The sequence below is a fragment of the Chiloscyllium punctatum genome, chromosome 38 (assembly GCF_047496795.1).
Source record: "Chiloscyllium punctatum isolate Juve2018m chromosome 38, sChiPun1.3, whole genome shotgun sequence".
Lineage (NCBI taxonomy): Eukaryota > Metazoa > Chordata > Chondrichthyes > Orectolobiformes > Hemiscylliidae > Chiloscyllium > Chiloscyllium punctatum.
In genome coordinates, this window is record NC_092776.1 from 32,362,453 (window position 1) to 32,383,949 (window position 21,497).

The window sequence follows — 21,497 nt, forward strand, 5'->3', positions numbered from 1 at the left end:
TTAAGCATTTTGGAATGTTTTAATGAAGACATTATAAAAATGCACACTATTATTTGTAGAGTAAAGGTTTACTTCACTTAATATTTTTACAAATAACTATATTTCTATCTGTTAAAGAAATACATGTAATTTATTATTATTTTACTAATAAATTGGCAAATAATTGGTTCCTTTTTTCTCTAACTGTAACTCTTGTCATTTTCTATTATGTCTGATATTATTTAAAGATATGGATCAAATAACAACATTTGAAATTTGCAGTAGCCATGCCTGATGGAATCCCATAAGATCATGTCATTTCATATCAATATATACAACATAAGCAGGCAGAAAACAAGAAAGAAAGATGCTGGGAGGATATTAAGAAATAATGTTATGATGTTCAGAACATTAGGCATGCAGGGCATGTAGCTCAGTCTGATTCAATTAAAATAACACAATACTTCTTCAAAGTGAAACAAAAACACAAATTAACTGCCAAAATACACTAGAGCAAGAGTATTCTGTTCCAACTGTGCCACTTGCACACCAGCATTGCTACCCATCCTCAGAAGTTAGAATGTTCACTCCTTCGAGAATTCTCAAGTGTGAAGGTCAATTAAACCTGGAATTCAGGCTCAGTGTCTGACCAATAGTCCAACAGGTTTATTTGCTCACACTAGCTAGTGTGCTTCCTATTAAACCTGTTGGACCATAACCTGGTGTTGTGTGATTTTTAATTTCTGACAGTGTAATTTTGTTAGTATATTATTATGTATTGTTGCAAAAAAAGCTCATTCACAATTATTGTTTAAAGAGGAATTTCAACTCTTTAAATCCAATGTCTTGATTTCTCATAGTCTTGCTTCCATGAAAATTGCTGCATTTTGTAACAATAAAAGAATCAACATAAAAGGAGTTAAATCAGATGGACCATCTGGCATCAAAGCAAGAACAGCAGACTCAGCCCTATTGACCCTGCTAAGTCCTCCTTACTAATGTCTGGGATCTAGCACCAGAATTTGAAGAGTTGTCTCACGGACTAGTCAAGCAACAGCCTGACATAATCATATTCACAGAATCATACTTTACAATGTTGCATTTACTATCATCACCATCCCTGAATATATCCTGACCCAAATAATGTGTAGAAGCAGAAGTAGGCCATTCAACCCATCAAATTTGGGGCAGCACAGTAGTTCAGTAGTTAGCACTGCTGCCTCACAGCACCAGGGACCTGGGTTCAATTCCAGCCTTAGGCGACTGTCTGTGTAGAGTTTGCATATTCTCCCCATGTCTGCGTGGATTTTCTCTGGGTGCTCCGGTTTCCCCCCCACAGTCCAAAGTTGTGCAGGTTAGGTGGATTGGCCATGCTGAACTGCCCATCGTGTGTAGGCTAGACGGATGAGCCATGGGAAATGCAAGGATAGGATAGAGTAGGGGAATGGGTCTGGGTTAGATGCTCTTCAGAGATTTGGTATGGATCTGTTGGGCTGAATGGTCTGTTTCCACATTGTAAAGATTCTGTGATGAAGGTTCCTTTGAATAACATCTTCTATGAACTAGACAGGAAAGGGCAGCAGATGCATTGGGAATACCATCACTCGTAATTTCCCCTCTAAGTCACAAATCATCTTGATCCAGAACCTTACTGGCATCCCTTCGCTTTCTGTGGGTCAAAATTCCTAAAACTTCCTTCCTAATAGTTCTGTGAGCGTACCTACACTCCACTGTGGACTGCAGCAGTTCATGAAGGCTGTTCGTCAAGAACAATCAGTGATGGGTGATAAATGCTGGCCCAGCCAGTAATGCTTATGTCATATGAACACCTAGAAAATCGATGCTTACAAAGTGCCTTTAAAAAAGCAAAACATGCCAGTGTGCTTCACAGGAGTATTATAAAACAAAATTTAACACCAAGCCACATATAGAGATAATTAGACAGATGGATAAAATTACAAAGGGAATCCTAAAAACTTGGCAGCTGAAGTCACAGTGGTCAATGATGGAACAATTACATTTAAAGATACTGAAGTGGCCAGAATTAGACAAAATAGAGATAGGCAGGGGCAATGTTGTAGAGAAATTTGAAACCAGAGATGCATAACATAAATGAAAGCATTGTTTAACCTTAACCAATATAGCCAATGAGTATAAAGGTGATGGGTGAATGGGACTGGGTACAGTTAGAATATGGACAGCAGAGTATTGCACGGTCTTACCCTTATATGGAGTAGAATGCAGGAGGCAGCTCAGGAATCTACTGGAAATCTAGAGTTAATAACGGTATGGATGAGGGATCCAGCAGAAGATGAACTTGGGCAGATGTGGGCTGAGACAATATTACTAAAATGAAAATAAGTGATCTTAGTCATTGCACAGATACATCATCAGGAGCTAATTTCAAGGTCATATACGGCACCAAGCTTTGAAATAGTCTGGTTCAACTTCAGACAGATCGTGTGTGTGTGACTGTTAGAAGGTGGGAGGGGGGGGGGGGGGGCGGCGGGGGTGGAGGTGGTGCGGTTCTGCGAGGTCTAAACAGCCCTAAGCTGGAGCTGCAGACTTTGCTGCAGGTGGGTCAGGTTGTGTTTGATAAGGGAGATGAGCGAGATGGTCTGAATTCTGCATGCTATTACTGCCACTTGTACTTGGTCTCCACATGCTTCACTCTGACACTTGAAGCAGCTGGCAGCTTTGCAGATTTTTCAGCCCTAGTTTGTGGTTTCTAGGACAAATGATTCCCACATGTCTGTGGGGATGATGCATTTGTTCAGGGTGGCTTTCAGGGTGTCCCTGCTGCATTCCCTCCTCTCTCCAAGTGATGGTTTACCATTGCAGGGTTTGGGGTAGAGCAATTGTTTTGGAGTATACTTTGTATATATTCATGATCTGGACGAAAGAACTGAGGGCCTTGTTGCTAAGTTTGCAGATAACACAAAGTGCAGAGATGATTAGTATTGAGGAAGTGAAGAGGCTGCAAAAGGACTTGGACAGGCTAGGATAGTGGGCAAAGAAGGGGCAGATGGAATGCAATGTCAGAAAATTGAGATGTCGTGTACTTTGGCAGGAAAAATACAGGTGTACACTATTTTTTTAAATGGGAAAAGGCTTTGGAAATCTGAAGCACAAAGGGACTTTGTGTCTTTGAGTTTGAGACCTAGTTCCACATTCTCTTAAGGTTAACATGCAGGTTCAGTTGACAGTTAGAATGTTAACCTTCATTTGGAGAGGGCTAGACTACAAGATCAGTGATGTAATGCTGAGGCCGTTTAAGGCTCTGGTCAGAGCATATTTGGAATATTGTGAGCAGCTTTGGGATCCATATTTAGGGAATGATATGCTGGCACTGGATCAAGTCTGGAGGAGGTTCATATGAATGATTCTGGGGATGAAGGGGTTGTCATATGAGGGGTGGTTAAGGACTCTGGGTCTGTACTCAATGGAGTTTAGAAGAATGAGAGGGGACCTGGATAGAGTAAAAATAGAAAAATTACTTCCACTAAGAGGACAGACTACGTTCCAAGGACACAGCCTCAGAGTGAAGGGACAACCCTTTAGAACTGAAATGAGGAGGAATTTCTTCAGCCAGAGAGTGGTTAAGCTGTGGAACATATTACCACAAGGCTATGCAGGCCAGGAGGATAGATATAGATAGGTTCTTGATTAGCAAGCTGATCAAAGTTATAGGGAGAAGGGAGGAGAATGGGGTTGAGAAACATATTAAACATGATTAAATGGTAAAACAGACTCAGTAGACCTAATGGCCTAATCCTGCTCTGATATCTTATGGTCTTTTGGAGTCTTGTGTTGGGCATGTGGACAATATGACTGACTCATTGCAGCTGTCCATGAGTGACCAGTGCCTCAATACTATTATGTATTACGTCATCAAGCTGACAGCAGAGAAGGGTTCCTGAGCCACGGCTTGTCCGCCCCAACAGCTTTTCTTTTTCTTTTTATTTTACTTACCTCTTGTCCTGAGCTCACACAGCATTGGCCGTGGTGAGGAAACCAAGTGCCGACTTGAGGAACCCCAGTGCAGACTCAAGTGGGCTCAGCAGGGATCTCATGGTGACAGCTGAGTGCTGACTCGAGTGAGCCCTTACTTACTAATCCAGGGCAAGCACGGGAACTGGCATCAGAATCAGCGGCTGCTGCGTTGGTAGAGGCGATGTCGGTGAACTAGGACCAGTGGTGAAAGATGGCGCCTGAGGATTGGCGGCCTCATCATTGGTTGGGTCCACTGCTATCGGTGATGGAAGAGCATCACAGCAACATCACAATATGGGCCCAGCAGTGAGAGATGTGACTCCGATGTTGGTGGATCTGATACAGATGGCGGTGAGATGGTGGCTGTGGAGAAGTGGCCTAGTGGCAAAAGATGGTGCCCGAACATCATCTTTGGTCTGGTCTGGTATAGATGGTGGTGAGGGAGTGGAGGAGAGAAGGAGGCACAGGGCGTCAATGATGAGCTGGCGCAGGACTGATTCCTCTTAAGCTATATCTTTCTATTTTCTTTCTCATTCACGAAACTATTCAAAATGGCACCCCAGATCGTGGTGATGATGGAAAAGATTTTCACAATATTTTAGTGCTTTTCTCACTGTAACATATACATGACAATTAAATCATTTATTCATGCTGGGGATATTAACCTGGGAGAAGATGCTCATACTGGTGCCCCTATCCTGCCAGTGGATTTGCAGGATTTTGCAACGACAGCACTGGAGATAATTCTCCAGGAAATTGTGGTGTCTGCTGCACATGGTCCATGTTTCTGATATATACAGGAGATTCAGGATCAGGGTTGCCCTGTACGCCATAAACTTGGTTCTGGGTGCAATATTTCAGGGTCTGTTAGCTCAGTTGACTGGATGGCTGATTTGTGATGCAAAGTGATGCTCACAGCATGGGTTCATTTCCTTTGGTGGCTGATGTGACCATGAAAATCCTGCCTTCTCAAACTTGCCTCTCGCCTGAGGTGTGGTGACCCTTAGGTCAAATTACCAGCTGTCTCTCTGTAGTGAGTGATCCTTTACTGTGGTGTTGTTATTGAGATTGATGAGAATGGTTTTGACTCTCCCAATGATTTGCTGGAGGAAAGTTCTATTTATCTGGTACTCTCTGCCAGACAAGCAGTTAGATAATAGACACAATGAAGGAATTCAGAGAGATAGATGACAGTGGCATAAAGCTGAGTGTCTTCACTGTACATGACAGAAACTGATGTGGTTTTAGAACAGTGCACAGAGGAGCAGCATCTGGAGAAGAATTAGGAAGAGACCATGAAGAGATCCTTCAAGAACACTGGAGGTAGAGCAAGAACTGGAAGAGGAGCCATTCCTAGTGATACACTGGCAGTGTCTGGGTCTACAGTAATGGAACCGGGTCATTGCAGCTACCCAGCTGGACAACAGCAGAGATCCATTGGTCAGAGATCATGCACTCAACTGCGCCAAAAGCTGCAGACAGCTTGTGAGAGACAAAGAGGGAAGATTTACCTTTGTCTCAGCCAGTTAAGGTATGGTTTGACCTTCAATAAGAACTGTTCCAGGATGTGGTTTGGGTCTTCAATAAGGGTGAGGAAGTGTTTATGGAGAGAGAAATTAAGGCAGGAGAGGAGGGCTGTGAATGCAGGTGAAAAAGAGCTGGATAAATTGAAATGAAAGTTGAAATTTTCCTGGAGGAAGAATTGGTCAGTGCTGAGGGAGGAAGGCAGTGGAGATATCTTGGTTAGAAATCATTTATGCTACTTAGAGATAGAATAATAATTCTTTTATTATTTCCCATTATTATTTCCAACAGAAATATATTTATTGTATAAAATCACCGAGTTTTTGAGTAACTTGACTTACGACGAGTTCTGATTTTTTTTAATGTTATGGAGTAGGAAGTACATTCTAAATGTTTGTGAACATTTTTCTGGTTGGCTATGACAAACCTGCTAAGTAAACATATAACAGGTTCAACAGCTTTGTATGAAATAGAGCAAAGGCACCACTCACCATGACCGCTTTTATCATCCTAGTCTGTACTGAAGTAACGGCTTCATTAATTTGGAAATTATATTACACACCTTCTGTGCATCTGTCCTTTCTTTTACATCTTACATGGTTTGCTGAGACAGCTGTTACACATTGCTAAGGAACATCAGCCAGTAATAAACAACATTTTTCTCTCAATTTCCAGCCAAAATTTAAAAATATTGCAAAGTGCAGGCACACTCTCTCAAAACCAGTTGTTGAAACACAAGATTTGTCTGAAAACCAGATTGCCATGCATCTTTTAAAATTTTTTTTATTGAAATTAAATGAAGCTGGCAGGACTACTTAGCTAGGCAAGCATATTATCCATTTTGATACTTGCATGCCAGTTGATTCCCACACTCCATGTGGCCTTTGACCCCACCCTACCAGATTGATCCAAGCCGGCCATGGCCCGACCTGAAAGTTGGCAAAATTCTAATTCTGACATGGCTTTGGTCCTGAAGCTGCTAGATTGGAAGAGTGTGCTGTAATCCATTTAACAAAACACAAACATTTAGAGTGAACAAATTGTACACAGTGCATTAAAGTAAAGACATAAAAGGATCATTTGCACAATTTAACCAATTACAATATTATTAAAAACATTAAATGTTTGCTACTAAGGAATTAAAATCATCAATTTGGACATTTATTTCAGGTCCAATTAACCCAAGTAATTTAATATATGACAATGCTGATAATTTTTTATGATGTTTGTAGTGTGTCAATGTGAGATCATGTATTATTATCAGCAACATATTTGAAGCACACGCGTTAGATTTTCTACTAAAAATATCAATTCATCATAAAACAATATTTTTAGGATTTATCTTGAGTGCGGTACTGCAAAGAACATTATTGACGTAGTGTTGTATCACTATATATTAGCCTGAGCCTTCAAGAAGGGTCACAAAGATTAAGTTGCCTCCTAATGTACACGTGAATGATATAGAACTGAAAAGATGAAAGAGCATCATGCATAACATGAGATTTTAATAGAAATTACTAAAGATGGATGGTCAACAAACTGCTGATTTTGAATATTGACTTGAAATAGAAATAGATAATTACATAGAAGAGATGACAGTGGATGAAGATATGATTGGAAAACCAAGGATTCTTAAGATAGTTAAAAAGTTAATGTAGCATTTGCATTACTCAATGAAATTAAATGACTCTAAAACATTAACATTAGCAAGTACAGTTACTGAAAGTAAATTCTACTCTTCATGCCATGTTCAAAATTAATGAACAAGTAAGTAGAGATATTTTTAAAATGTCTTTAAATTATCTTTGCTGAAGATATTTATAGAACTTACAAATGATCAGACAACGTATTGCCCAAAGGATCACTGAGAAAATTTACTCTGTATGCAATTGGACACCAGTCGAGAATGAACTTGAGTTCTGAAGAGACATCATCAACAACACCGTCACAGGCATAAAGTTCACCAAGAAGGAAGAAACTGACAACAAACTCGCATTTCTGGATGTCACAGTAGAAAGAAAGGACAACAGAGAACTACAAACCTGCGTATACAGAAAACCGACAAACAATGACCAAATACTCAACTACACCAGCAACCATCCCAACACACACAAACGAAGCTGTATCAGAACTCTATTCCAGCGAGCCACCACACACTGCAGCACAGACGAACTTCGAAAAACAGAGGAGAACCACCTATACGACGTATTCAAGAAGAACGGATACTCAAAAAACACAGTGCCAGATTCCTCAAGAACAAACCACAACAAGCAGACAAAACACAGCCAGAAACCCTAACCACCTTACCATATATTTAAGAAGTTTCAGAAATGACAGCCAGACTACTGAGACCCCTCGGAATCCTAGTAACACACAAACCCACCAACACTCTCAAAACAAAAACTAACAAACTTAAAAGACCCAGTACAACCCATGGACAAAACCAACGTCATCTACAAAATTCCATGCAAGGACTGCCACAAACACTATGTAGGACAAGCAGGAAGAAAGTTAGCCACCAGGATACACGAACACCAGCTAGCCACAAAACGACACAACCCTCTCTCCCTCGTAGCCCTACTCACGGATGAAAAAAAACACCATTTCGACTGGGACAACACATCTATACTGGGACAGGCTAAGCAAAGACATGCCAGAGAATTCCTAGAGGCCTGGCACTCCAACCACAACGCCATAAACAAACGCATAGATCGAGATGCCATCTATCAACCCCTCAGAAAATGAACAGGAAATGACATCACCACAAACCCCAGGAACCCCATCCAGGAGAAAGATATAAACAGAAAGCAGGAGGCAACAGCTTCGCTTCACTTGGAGGTCGCCACTGATGATGTTACCTAGCCAGGTAATGAAACGTCTGGATATAAAACCTACAGCTCAGCGAACAAACCTACACCCTACCCCTCATACTCGAGTAGAAATATCTACTGTTTCTCTCTCCACAGAAACTGCCAGAACTGCTGAGTTTCTCTAATACCTTTTGCTTTGATTACAAATGAACTTAATGCTGGCTCCATGTTTCACTATTGGACTTTAAGGGAGGAATCAAGAGAGTTTGAGTGACATTTCAAAACTGCAAATGATGCTATCAATGTTTTTCCAACAGTCTGTTGAATAGATTAAGCAGAAACTGTTATTCAATGTACTCTGGCAACTGTGTACAATCAAACTGCATTACATTATGCAACATTACCGTGTAACTTTCCAATTGGGTGCTATCGGACTGAATGGTGTACTTTGGTTCGAATGGTCTAATAAACACAGTAAATGTGCATTTCCCTGGCACTTTAGGTCTGTTGCTTTCTGACCACCATGGGTGATATATTCTTATATTTAACATTTAACGTTTTCAGTTTATAGTTTGTTCAGAAATGGCATAATAGAAACCTCTTTAGCAGATAGGCAGTTCTTCCTTGATTCTGGATTAGTAGCGCTGGAAGAGCACAGCAGCTCAGGCAGTATCCAAGGAGCAGTGAAATCAACATTTCGGGCAAAAGCCCTTCATCAGGAATAAAGGCAGAGAGCCTGAAGGGTGGAGAGATAAGCTAGAGGAGGGTGGGGGTGGGGAGAAAGTAGCATAGAGTACAATGGGTGAGTGGGGGAGGACATGAAGGTGATAGGTCAGGGAGGAGAGGGTGGAATGGACAAATCATAGGGACAGTGCTGAGTTGGAAGTTTGGATCTAGGGTGAGGTGGGGGAAGGGGAAATGAGGAAACTGTTGATGCCCTGGAGTTGAAGTGTTCCGAGGTGGAAGATGAGGCGTTCTTCCTCCAGGCGTCTGGTGGTGAGGGAGCGGCGGTGAAGGAGGCCCAGGACCTCCATGTTCTCAGCAGAGTGGGAGGGGGAGTTTAAATGTTGGGCCACGGAGCGGTGTGGTTGATTGGTGCAGGTTCTCTAAAGCGCTCTGCTATGAGGCGCCCAGTTACCCCAATGTAGAGGAGACCACATCGGGAGCAATGAATACAATAAATGATATTCGTGGATGTGCAGGTAAAACTTTGATGGATGTGGAAGGCTCCTTTAGGGCCTTGGATAGAGATGAGGGAGGAGGTGTGGGCGCAGGTTTTACAGTTCCTGCGGTGGCAAGGGAAGGTGCCAGGATGGGAGGGTGGGTTGTAGGGGGGTGTGGACATTACCAGGTACTCACGGAGGGAACTGTCTTCGCGGAAGGCGGAAAGGGGTGGGGAGGAAATATATCCCTAGTGGTGGGGTCTTTTTGAAGGTGGTAGAAATGTCGGCGGATGATTTGGTTTATGCGAAGGTTGGTAGGGTGGAAGGTGAGCACCATGGGCATGCTGTCCTTGTTACAGTTGGAGGTGTGGGGTCTGAGGGCGGAGGTGCGGGATGTGGACGAGATGCGTTGGAGGGCATCTTTAACCACGTGGGAAGGGCAATTGCGGTCTCTGAAGAAGGAGGCCATCTGGTGTGTTCAGTGGTGGAACTGGTCCTCCTGGGAGCAGATCCGGCGGAGGCGGAGGAATTGGGAATACGGGATGGCATTTTTGCAAGAGGTAGGGTGGGAAGAGGTGTAATCCAGGTAGCTGTGGAAGTCAGTGGGTTTGTTAAAAATGTCAGTGTCAAGTCAGTCATCATTAATGGAGATGGAGAGGTCCAGGAAGGGGAGGGAAGTGTCAGAGATGGTCCAGGTAAATTTAAGGTCAGGGTGGAATGTGTTGGTGAAGTTGATGAATTGCTCAACCTCCTCGCTGGAGCACGATGTGGCGCCAATGCAGTTATCAATGTAGCGGAGGAAGAGGTTCACCATGGATATCCAATCCCTCTACACCTCCATCCGCCATGACCAGGGCCTCCAAGCCCTCCGTTTTTTCCTCTCCAGACATTCCCAACAGTACCCTTCTACCGACACTCTCATTCGTTTGGCCAAACTGGTCCTCACCCTTAACAATTTCTCCTTCGAATCCTCCCACTTCCTCCAGACCAAAGGGGTAGCCATGGGCACACGTATGGGCCCCAGCTATGCCTGTCTCTTTGTTGGCTAAGTAGAACAGTTGATCTTCCGTAATTACACTGGCACCACTCCCCACCTCTTCCTCCGCTACATTGATGACTTCATTGGCGCCACCTCGTGCTCCCGCGAGGAGGTTGAGCAATTCATCAACTTCACCAACACATTCCACCCTGACCTTAAATTTACCTGGACCATCTCTGACACCCTCCCATCCTGGCACCTTCCCTTGCCACCGCAGGAACTGTAAAACCTGCGCCCACACCTCCTCCCTCACCTCTATCCAAGGCCCTAAAGGAGCCTTCTACATCCATCAAAGTTTTACTTGCACATCCACTAATATCATTTATACGTATCCATTGCTCCCGATGTGGTCTCCTCTACATTGGGGAGACTGGGCGCCTCCTAGCAGAGCGCTTTAGGGAACATCTCCGGGACACCTGCAACAATCAACCACACCACTCCGTGGCCCAACATTTCAACTCCCCCTCCCACTCTGCCGAGGACATGGAGGCCCCGAGCCTCCTTCACCGCCGCTCCCTCACCACCAGACGCCTGGAGGAAGAAAGCCTCATCTTCCACCTCAGAACACTTTAACCCCAGGGCATCAATGTGGAGTTCAACAGTTTCCTCATTTCTCCTTCCCCCACCTCACCCTAGTTCCAAACTTCCAGCTCAGCACTGTCTCCATGACTTGTCTGGACTTGTCCCACGTGCCTATCTCCTTTTCCACCTATCCACTCCACCCTCTCCTCCCTGACCTATCACCTTCTTCCCCTCCCTCCACTCACCTATTGTACTCTAGGGTACTTTCTCCCCACCCCCACCCTCCTCTAGCTTATCTCTCCACGCTTCAGGCTCACTGCCTTTATTCCTGATGAAGGGCTTTTGCCCGAAACGTCGATTTCGCTGCTCCTTGGATGCTGCCTGAACTGCTGTGCTCTTCCAGCAACACTAATCCAGAATCTGGTTTCCAGCATCTGCAGTCATTGTTTTTACCTTTTTCTTCCTTGATTGTCAGCTCAGCTACACAGCTTGGAGGTAGGATATATTGCTTTAAGTCATTATGACATTTTCCTCTGCCAAGTTCATCGCCTTTATGTTGTCCTTCTTTGGTTAGGGACATGTTTAGGGTGCAGTTGTAAGAAAATGAATACTCTGGAACAACTAAACTATTAAGAATGTTTTCTGGAACTGATCTTAAACTCTAAACGAATTGCAGAATTTTGGAAAGAATATATTTAAAGAGACAGAGGACCAAACATTAATGTACTTACTTCAAGTACAACAAACATAAATGGTTACAATGATTTCAAGACTACCCAAAAATAATTATTGACAAGTCAACTGCAGAAAATTACAAACAGTAATCATCTGGTTTCTTGCTAATGGCTAACTGAAAAACAATATTAATACTGGCTAGAATCATAATTCCAAGGATCTGTTGACATGCACATTCAAAATTTTGAAATGCACAGATATTTTCTCAACTATTTCAATATTTTGATCCATTTGATGTGTATTTTGTCTGATGTTTTGTGTCTGCAAAACGTATCATTTTGTAGTGTCTATTTTAAGTTTGGACAGACTTTTATATGACCAGGATATTCTTTTGCATTTCAGCAATTAAAAAAACTTTTGAAATCAACGCAAATGCTTCGCTTCAAAAGAAGAGTGTAGGAGAAAAAAGCAGGTGGGGAAACATATTTGCATATATCAGCCATTGTAAGGTATTCCAAGCATTGAAATCATAAACTTCCAAGTCCTTCAAAGCATATGCAAATATTCTTGGTCAATAATAGTTTGCTTTTCATAAATTCATTGCTCATCTTTGATGTTCCAAACTGCCAAAAAGCTTACTTTGATTTAATTCATTGGTTTATGTATACTCTAAACTTTACTAAGTAAATCTCTTATCCTTACTTCTGCTGAGATCAGCCTTCAAAGCACTTGGCTGAAGAGGTCTGGACAGAAGTAAACTACCATGTTCTCAGAAAAGTAAGTATCTGTGCATTGTAAGAGATGAGTGATGGTCTTTCACACAATTCACAGTGCTAATCACATATGACAGATGCACCAGACTGAATTCAGAGTTCAATTTCTTTATTTTTCGCCACATGAACAAAGCCAAATGTGGAAAATTTGTCCACTGAATTGAATGTTCTGCAACATCTTGGCACACAAATACCATTGCTCTTTGTTTTGTCGATCAACCTGATTTACATTTGAAACTCCTCCAAGTCTTTTCCCTTTCTGTGCTAGAATATTAAATATCAGCAATGTGAAGTCTATGCAGTAAGTTGAGGGCCACTGTTGACATATCATCCGGTTGTGATACAATTAAAACATCACTCCAGGTAATCCAATGGGAGAATCGTCTCAGATCATTTTAGACAAGCGTACTTAAAAATCAGTCAAATCTATATTTCAGTTGAAATTGATGAATGGTAAATTATGGACAGGCAATTTCCCAATATACGAAAGGCAGTAGCAATGTGATACATCAATTTTAGCAGCAGTCACTCCTGTAAGATTATCTGCCAATGGAAAGTTTGGACATTGCTACCTAAATAAATATAAATGGAAATATTCCATACCAACATTCTGATTGAATAGCAGGCCAGCATACTGGAAATTTACATTACCCTAACACATTTCCAAAGATTTGTTCAAGGCAGAAAATCACCATATATTGTTGACAACCTTGGCAGATCAGTACAATCTCAATTTTCTACCATAAATACAATGTTCAAAAACTGAAAAATTGGCAGAAACTCAACCAAAAGCTTGTTGACTTCACATCACTGCACAGAAACTGTTTCAGAATTTAGATCTGATTTAAAAGATTTAGTCTCAGGAACAAGTAAAATCATGAGAGGCATAGATAAGGTGAAATAGCGAAGTTTTTACCCCAGGGTAGGGGAGTCCAAAACTAGAGGGCAAAGGTTTAAGATGAGAGGGGGAAGATTTAAAAGACACCTGGGGGGGAAAACATTTTCATACAAAGATGCGTATATGAAACAAGCTGCCAGAGGAAGTAGTAGAGGTGAGTACAATTACAAAATCTAAAAGACATTTGGACACGTACATGGATAGGAAAGGTTTGGAGCGGTATGGGAAAAATATAGGCAAATGGGACTGGATCAGTTCGGGAAAGTTGGGTGGCATGGACCAGTTGGGCGCAATCGTCTTGAATTAACTCTACAGAGTCTGATATCCTGTCACCAAGTCACCCTTTATGTACACATGGAGATTCCTTGACATTGATCCAGCTCCATCAGAGCCAGCTCTTGGAGTGAATAGGATGGCTGACGCTTCTGTTTTCTAAAGGGCAATGCTGTGTGATCAAAACAGTGAAGGGGAGGGTAGGGATTAAATCAAAATAGAGTTGGAGGGGGAAATAATGCACTCCACTCCCTGCGGCACCCACCTCTCCCTGAACAACTCCAGGATGTTGGTGGACACCGCGTGCTCCTTCTCCAAGGACACCCGGGCTCTAACATAACCGCGGAAGAGAAGCAGGCAGTCGGCCCTAACGACCCCCTCCACGGCCCGCTGCCTGGACCTGTTGATGGCCAGTTTGGCCAGGCCCAGGAGCAGACCCACGAGGAGGTCTTCGGACCTGCCCTCCCTCCTCCGTACCGGGTGCCCGAAGATCAGAAGACACTTCTGTTTTCTTTTTTTTTTTACAGTGAGAGACACAAAGTGCATGAATCTTTATTCAATTTCCACCACCAGGAAGATAAGAAAACACCCGAGTGGCCAGTGACAAGCACTGCCCTTCACATCAATGGGCAATGCTGTGTGATCAAAACAGTGAAGGGGAGGGTTGGGACTAAATCAAAATAGAGTTGGAGGGGGAAATAATGCACTCCACTCCCTGCGGCGCCCACCTCTCCCTGAACAACTCCAGTGTGTTGGTGGACACCGCGTGCTCCTTCTCCAAGGACACCCGGGCTCTAACATAACCGCGGAAGAGGGGCAGGCAGTCGGCCCTAACGACCCCCTCCACGGCCCACTGCCTGGACCTGTTGATGGCCAGTTTGGCCAGGCCCAGGAGCAGACCCATGAGGAGGTCTTCGGACCTGCCCTCCCTCCTCCGTACCGGGTGCCCGAAGATCAGGAGACACTTCTGTTTTCATTTTTTTTTCTTACTTTTCCCCAGCATCAATGGTGTGTGTGTGTGTGTAGGTGTGAGACACAGTGAGAAACACAAGGTGCACGAATCTTTATTCAATTTCCACCACCAGGAAGATAGGGAAAACACCCGAGTGGCCAGTGACGATCACTGCCCTTCAAACCACAGGGCAATGCTGTGTGATCAAAACAGTGACAGGGAGGGTAGGGACTAAATCAAAATAGAGTTGGAGGGAGAAATGATGCACTCCACTCCCTGCGTCGCCCACCTCTCCCTGAACAACGCCAGGGTTTCGGTGGACACCGCGTGCTCCTTCTCCAAGGACACCCGGGCTCTAACGTAACCCCGGAAGAGGGGCAGGCAGTCGGCCCTAACGACCCCCTCCACGGCCCACTGCCTGGACCTGTTGATGGCCAGTTTGGCCAGGCCCAGGAGCAGACCCACGAGGAGGTTTTCGGACCTGCCCTCCCTCCTCCGTACCGGGTGCCCAAAGATCAGGAGACACTTCTGTTTTCATTTTTTTTTTTTTTTTTTGAAGGGGAGGGTAGGGACTAAATCAAAACAGAGTTGGAGGGAGAAATGATGCACTCCACTCCCTGCGGCGCCCACCTCTCCCTGAACGACTCCAGGGTGTCGGTGGACACCGCGTGCTCCTTCTCCAAGGACACCCGGGCTCTAACGTAACCCCGGAAGAGGGGCAGGCAGTCGGCCCTAACGACCCCCTCCACGGCCCACTGCCTGGACCTGTTGATGGCCAGTTTGGCCAGGCCCAGGAGCAGACCCACGAGGAGGTCCTCGGACCTGCCCTCCCTCCTCCGTACCGGGTGCCCAAAGATCAGGAGACACTTCTGTTTTCATCCATCAGCCAGGGCTTCCTGAGTGGACCAGATTAGCAACCCCAATCAGAGAACTCACATTCTACTGGTCATCTAGCTGACCTCATTACAATCAGTACAGGTCTGTTTTTTGTGCTACATGACTCTATGATTGTGTGTAATAATCAATACTTTTTGTTTCAAAATAATATGCTGTTATGGCTGGTTGCAGAATGTTGTTTGTTTGCCCTCTATTTATAATCCTTTTGGTCAAGTTGTTTTTAACGTGCAACAATGTCACATGTCAATTAAAAATGTAGTTAACTAGGTCTTGAGGGAAAGCAAAAGGAATTTTATTACATTCTAACAGTGAGAAAAAGTAATAAAAATATGGCAGCAAACACACAAGCAAACATGGGTATGAAGTTTAAAAGGAAAGAGTGTTTGGTACCGAAAGACAGAATAAAGGCTCTCTATGGTTTGAAAATCCTTAGAGTCCTTCAGGTGGTGGATTTTTATCCTGATACCACAAGTTTAATGGCTGGCCTATACCCTCAGCAGTGGGAGAAATTTCTTGGTAAGTTTTTTTTCAAGTTTGATTTTTTACTTGTTATTATCTTTATTGGTGATGAGGAGGAATCAAGTTTGGGGAGATGATGATGGCTGTGGTGTGGAAATGAGAGCCTTTAGGTTCTGCTGTTATGAATCTTTCATTTCTTCTCTAGGTTTTGTTGCTCAATAATAGCTACTGAAACATGGTTTGCTTGTACATTTCCAAGTCTGACTTCATCTTCTTTCCAAGTTAAACAGTTACAGGCAACTCCAATCTGTGCATTTATCCGACAAGTCTGAATTGATTTTAAAGATGCAATTCCTTAGTGCTAACTCAGCTGCCTGGTTTCAATGTTTTTAGTTAAAATGGGCATTTTATTTCAGGTAGTTTCATTTCTGTGGTCAGGTGCTCATAACTGCCATTTTAGGTCAGTATTTGTCCTTTGTTACGACCACTTTTGTCCTGAAATGTCTCAGGTATAACAGGATATTAAAATTTGACAGGAGCGGAAAAGAATCTAAAGATCGTCCAGTGATTTTGGGATAAAAGAGGACTGACTATTAATATTTGGGAAAACAAAGTGTTTCCACTTTTTATTTAAAGGTAAGATTTTATTTATAATCACTTAAAGAACTGGTTGCTGGGCTATATTTGACAGACCATTATCGTAACACCCCACTACCATGGAAAGTTAGCATGAACATTATTTCTCCTTTTAGTTTATTGTTAGCATTCCATTACAAGGTCAAATGAAATTGCAGGGCATAAGTTAGGATGACAACACACACATATTCCTCATCTCAAACTGGATTTAAAGCTTGCTTTGGGACTAGCAGTCATAATTGTTCCCTGAACTCTGACCTCTTCCCAAGTTTTAACCCTTCACTGTGCAGTTCTAGAATCCATGTACTGGTTTGAGGTATTTTTATAAACTTAATTTCTCAGAAGTCTGTAGGTCATTGATATTTACCTCCTTCAGGATATTTGGACTGGCATTCTGCAATTAATTCTGATTTGGCTTTACAACAACCTAATTGGACTGGTTAATGTTCGAAACTTGCTTTTGTTTCCTTTGATCTCGCATTGTGTAACCCAGTTTCTACCTCACTGCTATTTTCCTGGTGGCCTCCAGGTCTCAGCTAGAACTAACAGGTGATGGATGTTACAGTTTGACAGTCCATATCATAATAATGCATACATGTTGAACACTATAGCAAATATTGACAATGGAATTTCATATGCATTAAAACTCTATAAAAATTGAGTCATGAAATTAGGATTGCTTTGATGGCTATATGAAGTTGTAGTTTTGAATGAAAAAAATGCATTTCAGTCTGTGTTTTATTGTAAGGCTGTCAACAAGATAAATTAAATGAGAATCTCTTATGAAAAACCTACTGATAGTAATGGATATTTCAACTTTTGAGGGATGAATTAATTTAGCAATTTAAAACGTATTAGCATATTTACTGTCGCGTGATAATATTTTACACAAGCAAATTATACTTGTGAATGTTATGAAGAAAAATGAAGGACAAAAAGGCCAAAACAGGCTTATTTAGTTGAATGACGTGAAATTGCTTATTATTGCATTAGCAAAATTATTATTATAAATATTGGAAATGAAGATGACCAAAAAGCCACATGTAAGCCATCTCTGCAGTACATTATTTACTGTTTCCTGCCCTGCCAGTCTCAGTGATTCAATAGTAGGCTATGATTTTGATAATTACACTGCTATGGCAAATTATTTTTTAAATGCTGTCCCTGAACTGAATATAAAAAAGGAAGTGAGCCTCGTCTATTGTTAGCTGAGAACCTAAAATTCTGAGATCCCTGTTGAAAGATGCGCTCTGTCAGGATAATGAAGGACTGTAATATCTTAGCTCGCATCAACATGGAAATAATGCTGCAATCTGACAGATCAGATGCTAAAGGCAGGACCAATCTATTTGATATTCACATGGCTTTTGCTCATGAAAAATAGTGTCTCCTCTCGTAAAACAGCAAAGTGTGTTATTAATGAAGCTGTTCTATTTATTTGAAAAACATACTGACGCTTATATTTATTTGATCTTTTGGATTGACCCAAAAAATGTATCATAAAATACATCAAAAACACTGTTGTTTCTCTTTCCATAGTCAGAAACCTTATCTGTCTTCATGCTGATAGCAATCTGAGTTGTGATAAAAAAGGATCATTTGTGCTTCAGCAAGATCCTTGATATAAGTGCACTTTTTTGTAGAATACAGTATTTTTGCTGTTTATAAATATTAAAAGGACTGTTGGATTCAGCAATGATGTATTTGTCTTTTGATGATTTCAAATAAATACATAGGTTTATTGTTTTATACATACACATTTTGGTAAACAAGGCAAAATAAAATAAGACATGTGTGACAAACGATACAAAAGCTGGAACTCTGGATAGCATAGCAGTGCTCTATTTATATTGTTGATTTAAACCAAGGCTGATGCTTTCCTTCATTGCTAATTTCAAGAATGTTGGCAGGTTGTATCAACTCCTTCCTAATGTTTAGCTTCAGCTGTCAAAATCTCCCAGCTTTACTTATTCTCAGTAAGTGAACTTACTTCTTTTTCTCCTGAACATTTTGTCAATAGTGTCAAATGAAATACAAGCTGTTAACTGCCAAAGGAAAGTTAAACAGTGCAAGGAGGTAAGCAACATCAAAGGATTATAAACAGGATTAGTTAACTATGCTGACTGATGTTGAAGTGGAGCAAAAAGATCATAGTTCTAATCCTTAGATTTTACTTAGTAAACAAATCTTAACTGGATTCCTCTTTGTTATGAGATCCACGAGAGGAAAAGTGAGTCCTGGAGCAGTGTTACTTACCTTGGTGCAGCCGAGTGCCAGTGTGGAGCTGACTGGAAACTTGGAGTGGAGCGGGACTGTTGTTGGACTGGGGCCTGGTGCAGGTGGTCAGACCAAGTGCCCTCTGAGCTGCTGAAATGCCTCTGCAATATAAAGTCAACTTGAAATTCTATACCGGACTGTAATATCAATCCTTTAACTATGTTGTAACTATCTTACTCCTAACTTATTTTTTAAAATACTAAGTAATGCTACAACGTTTCCTTTTATTCGTCTTTTGTATCCAAAGTTTGTACCTCGGTACTTGTACCTAAGATGGTGCCAATAGAGGCAGCCATTGTAAACACTTTTCACTGTACACGCGACAATAAAGGACATTCTATTCTATTTCATCGTCATCCAGCACCACGTGTCAAAAACTGAAGTCTGGGTTTGGTAACATCAGCATACCAATACATTGCAGATCTCTTGCCTTTGCTAATGTCTCAGAAATGTTAATTAAAATAAAAGACTTTGATATATTGGTAAAGACATCAGTCAGTCAATTCTAACTACATCTGCATCTCGAGTGTGTGCCTGTGTGCAAATAAATTAGTTAAAGACAGAACACTTTTGTTGTGTAAAGATGACAGCAACAACTTCATTAACCAGGATCAAAGGGAACATGTCTGAAACATTAGGAATGATTGACAAAACCCTCAGGTTTTCAAGCTTCTCTGTGGAAGCTGAAGTGGGGAAAAGAAGGAACAGTTGTTTAACCCAGAGGAAAACTCAGCCCAAAGAAGGTCCTGTCACAGTGAAATGTGAGGGCCTTGGTAGTCAGTGGTGTCTGCACCAACTGCTGCTGGCCAATATAATGCAAGATTCAGGTAAAGGACCTCACCAGGCTGTCAAAATAAGAGGCATTGGACAGATCAATGCAATGTAAGATCGATGTTTCACATTTGTAGTCACCTTGGTTTCAGCATTTGAAGACCATCTACAACTTATCCAAAGATGCCCTGAGGAGGTTCTTTGTTCTACCTCCCCCTTTGTAAACATGTCTCTATTTCCCATGAAGGCAAATGGGAAAAAAATCACATTATATGAAGTTGCCGTTGTTTGCACTCAGTGCAAGAATGCTTACTAACAGTCGAGCTGTTTTCAATATATTTAGCTTTAATTCTTCAAAAAGGAAACAGTGACCATACATAACAGCTAAAAAGAACAAGCAAGAAGTAATGGAACCTTCCATCACCATCTTCGAGAAGAGATCCAAATGTAGGAAGCTTTGGTACTTCTGAGCAGGATTCCAAGATGATCATTGGGAAATGAAGAGTCAGAAGGTCATACAGCACAGACACAGACCTTTTGGACTAACTTGTCTGCAACAACCAGAAACCCCATTTACCACCATTTGGCCGATATCCCTCTGAACCCTTCCTATTCATAAATGTTGGAATTGTATGCGCCCCCATCACTTCCTCTGGCATTTCATTCCATGCACGTATCACCCTCTGTGTGAAGAAATTACTCTTCAGATCCTTTAAAATCTTTCCCCTCTGAATTTAAATCTATGCCCTCTAATTTTGGACTCCTGCACCAGAGGAGAAAAACCTTGGCTTTTTACCTTATCCATGCCCCTCACGATTTTATAAACCTCTCTAAGGTCACCCCTCAACCTCCGACTTGAAGAAAGTGGTAAGGGTCACGAGGACATGGAGTGCAGTCTAGGTAGGGTCCTGAAACTCCACTCACACTTTGCTGAGAGAAGCAATAAAAGGTAAAAAAAAAGTTGACTTTGTTCCAACAGTTTATGTGTCACAGATTAATCTGCCTGTGACAGTATTAGTACCAGTGACCATCACACAATCCTCTTGGAGATCAACTTCCATCTTAACATTGAAGAACCGTCCCTTCTGCTGTATGGCACCAGCATCATGTTAAATAGGATAGAACAATAAGAGATCTGGTACCTGAAAACAAAGTATCAAGCAAACACTCTCAGTCACCAGCAGCAACAGAACTGTGTTGGGAGCCAGTTGTGTTGCTTGTCTATCCCAGCTTAACTCTCTCCTCTTTGTTCCATCTCAGATATGTCACAGAAACAAGCAAAGAGAGAAAAGCAAGAGTACTCTGTATCAGACTAATTATCTCGGTCTTTCGTTACCACCACTATCCAAAATAAAGCCTGAGATAGATGTAGCATGTGTTAGAGTTTGAATGGCCCTCAGAAACTAAAGGTATAAAATAGTTGGCAGCAGCTGTTGCTGATCAAGAGAATTGCATCAAGAAAAATCTTCCCTTATCCTCGTAATTTTGCCACAAGCAGCTCAAGCTTTCTGCAGTTAGAAGGATGTTTGTAGAACATCGTAAATATATGTGCAAGCATTTGAGATAGTGTCCCCCAGAACGTTCGACAGATGGTGGGTCAGTTGTAGCAGTTTACTACTTGCATCAATGACATTATGATGGATGTGCATTTGATGCAGTATTGAATAAGAAAGGAATAGGTTCACTGAGGCATTGGCATTTCTTAGCATATACTGTTGTTCTTTACTACCATGATATAAAACAATACACTTCAGAATTGACATGCTACAACCAGTGAAGACAAATTTAATTAAGCAGAGAAATTTTTGTTTCTCAGCTGTTTCCACATACTTGGCTTAAAGCAATTTACATTTAAC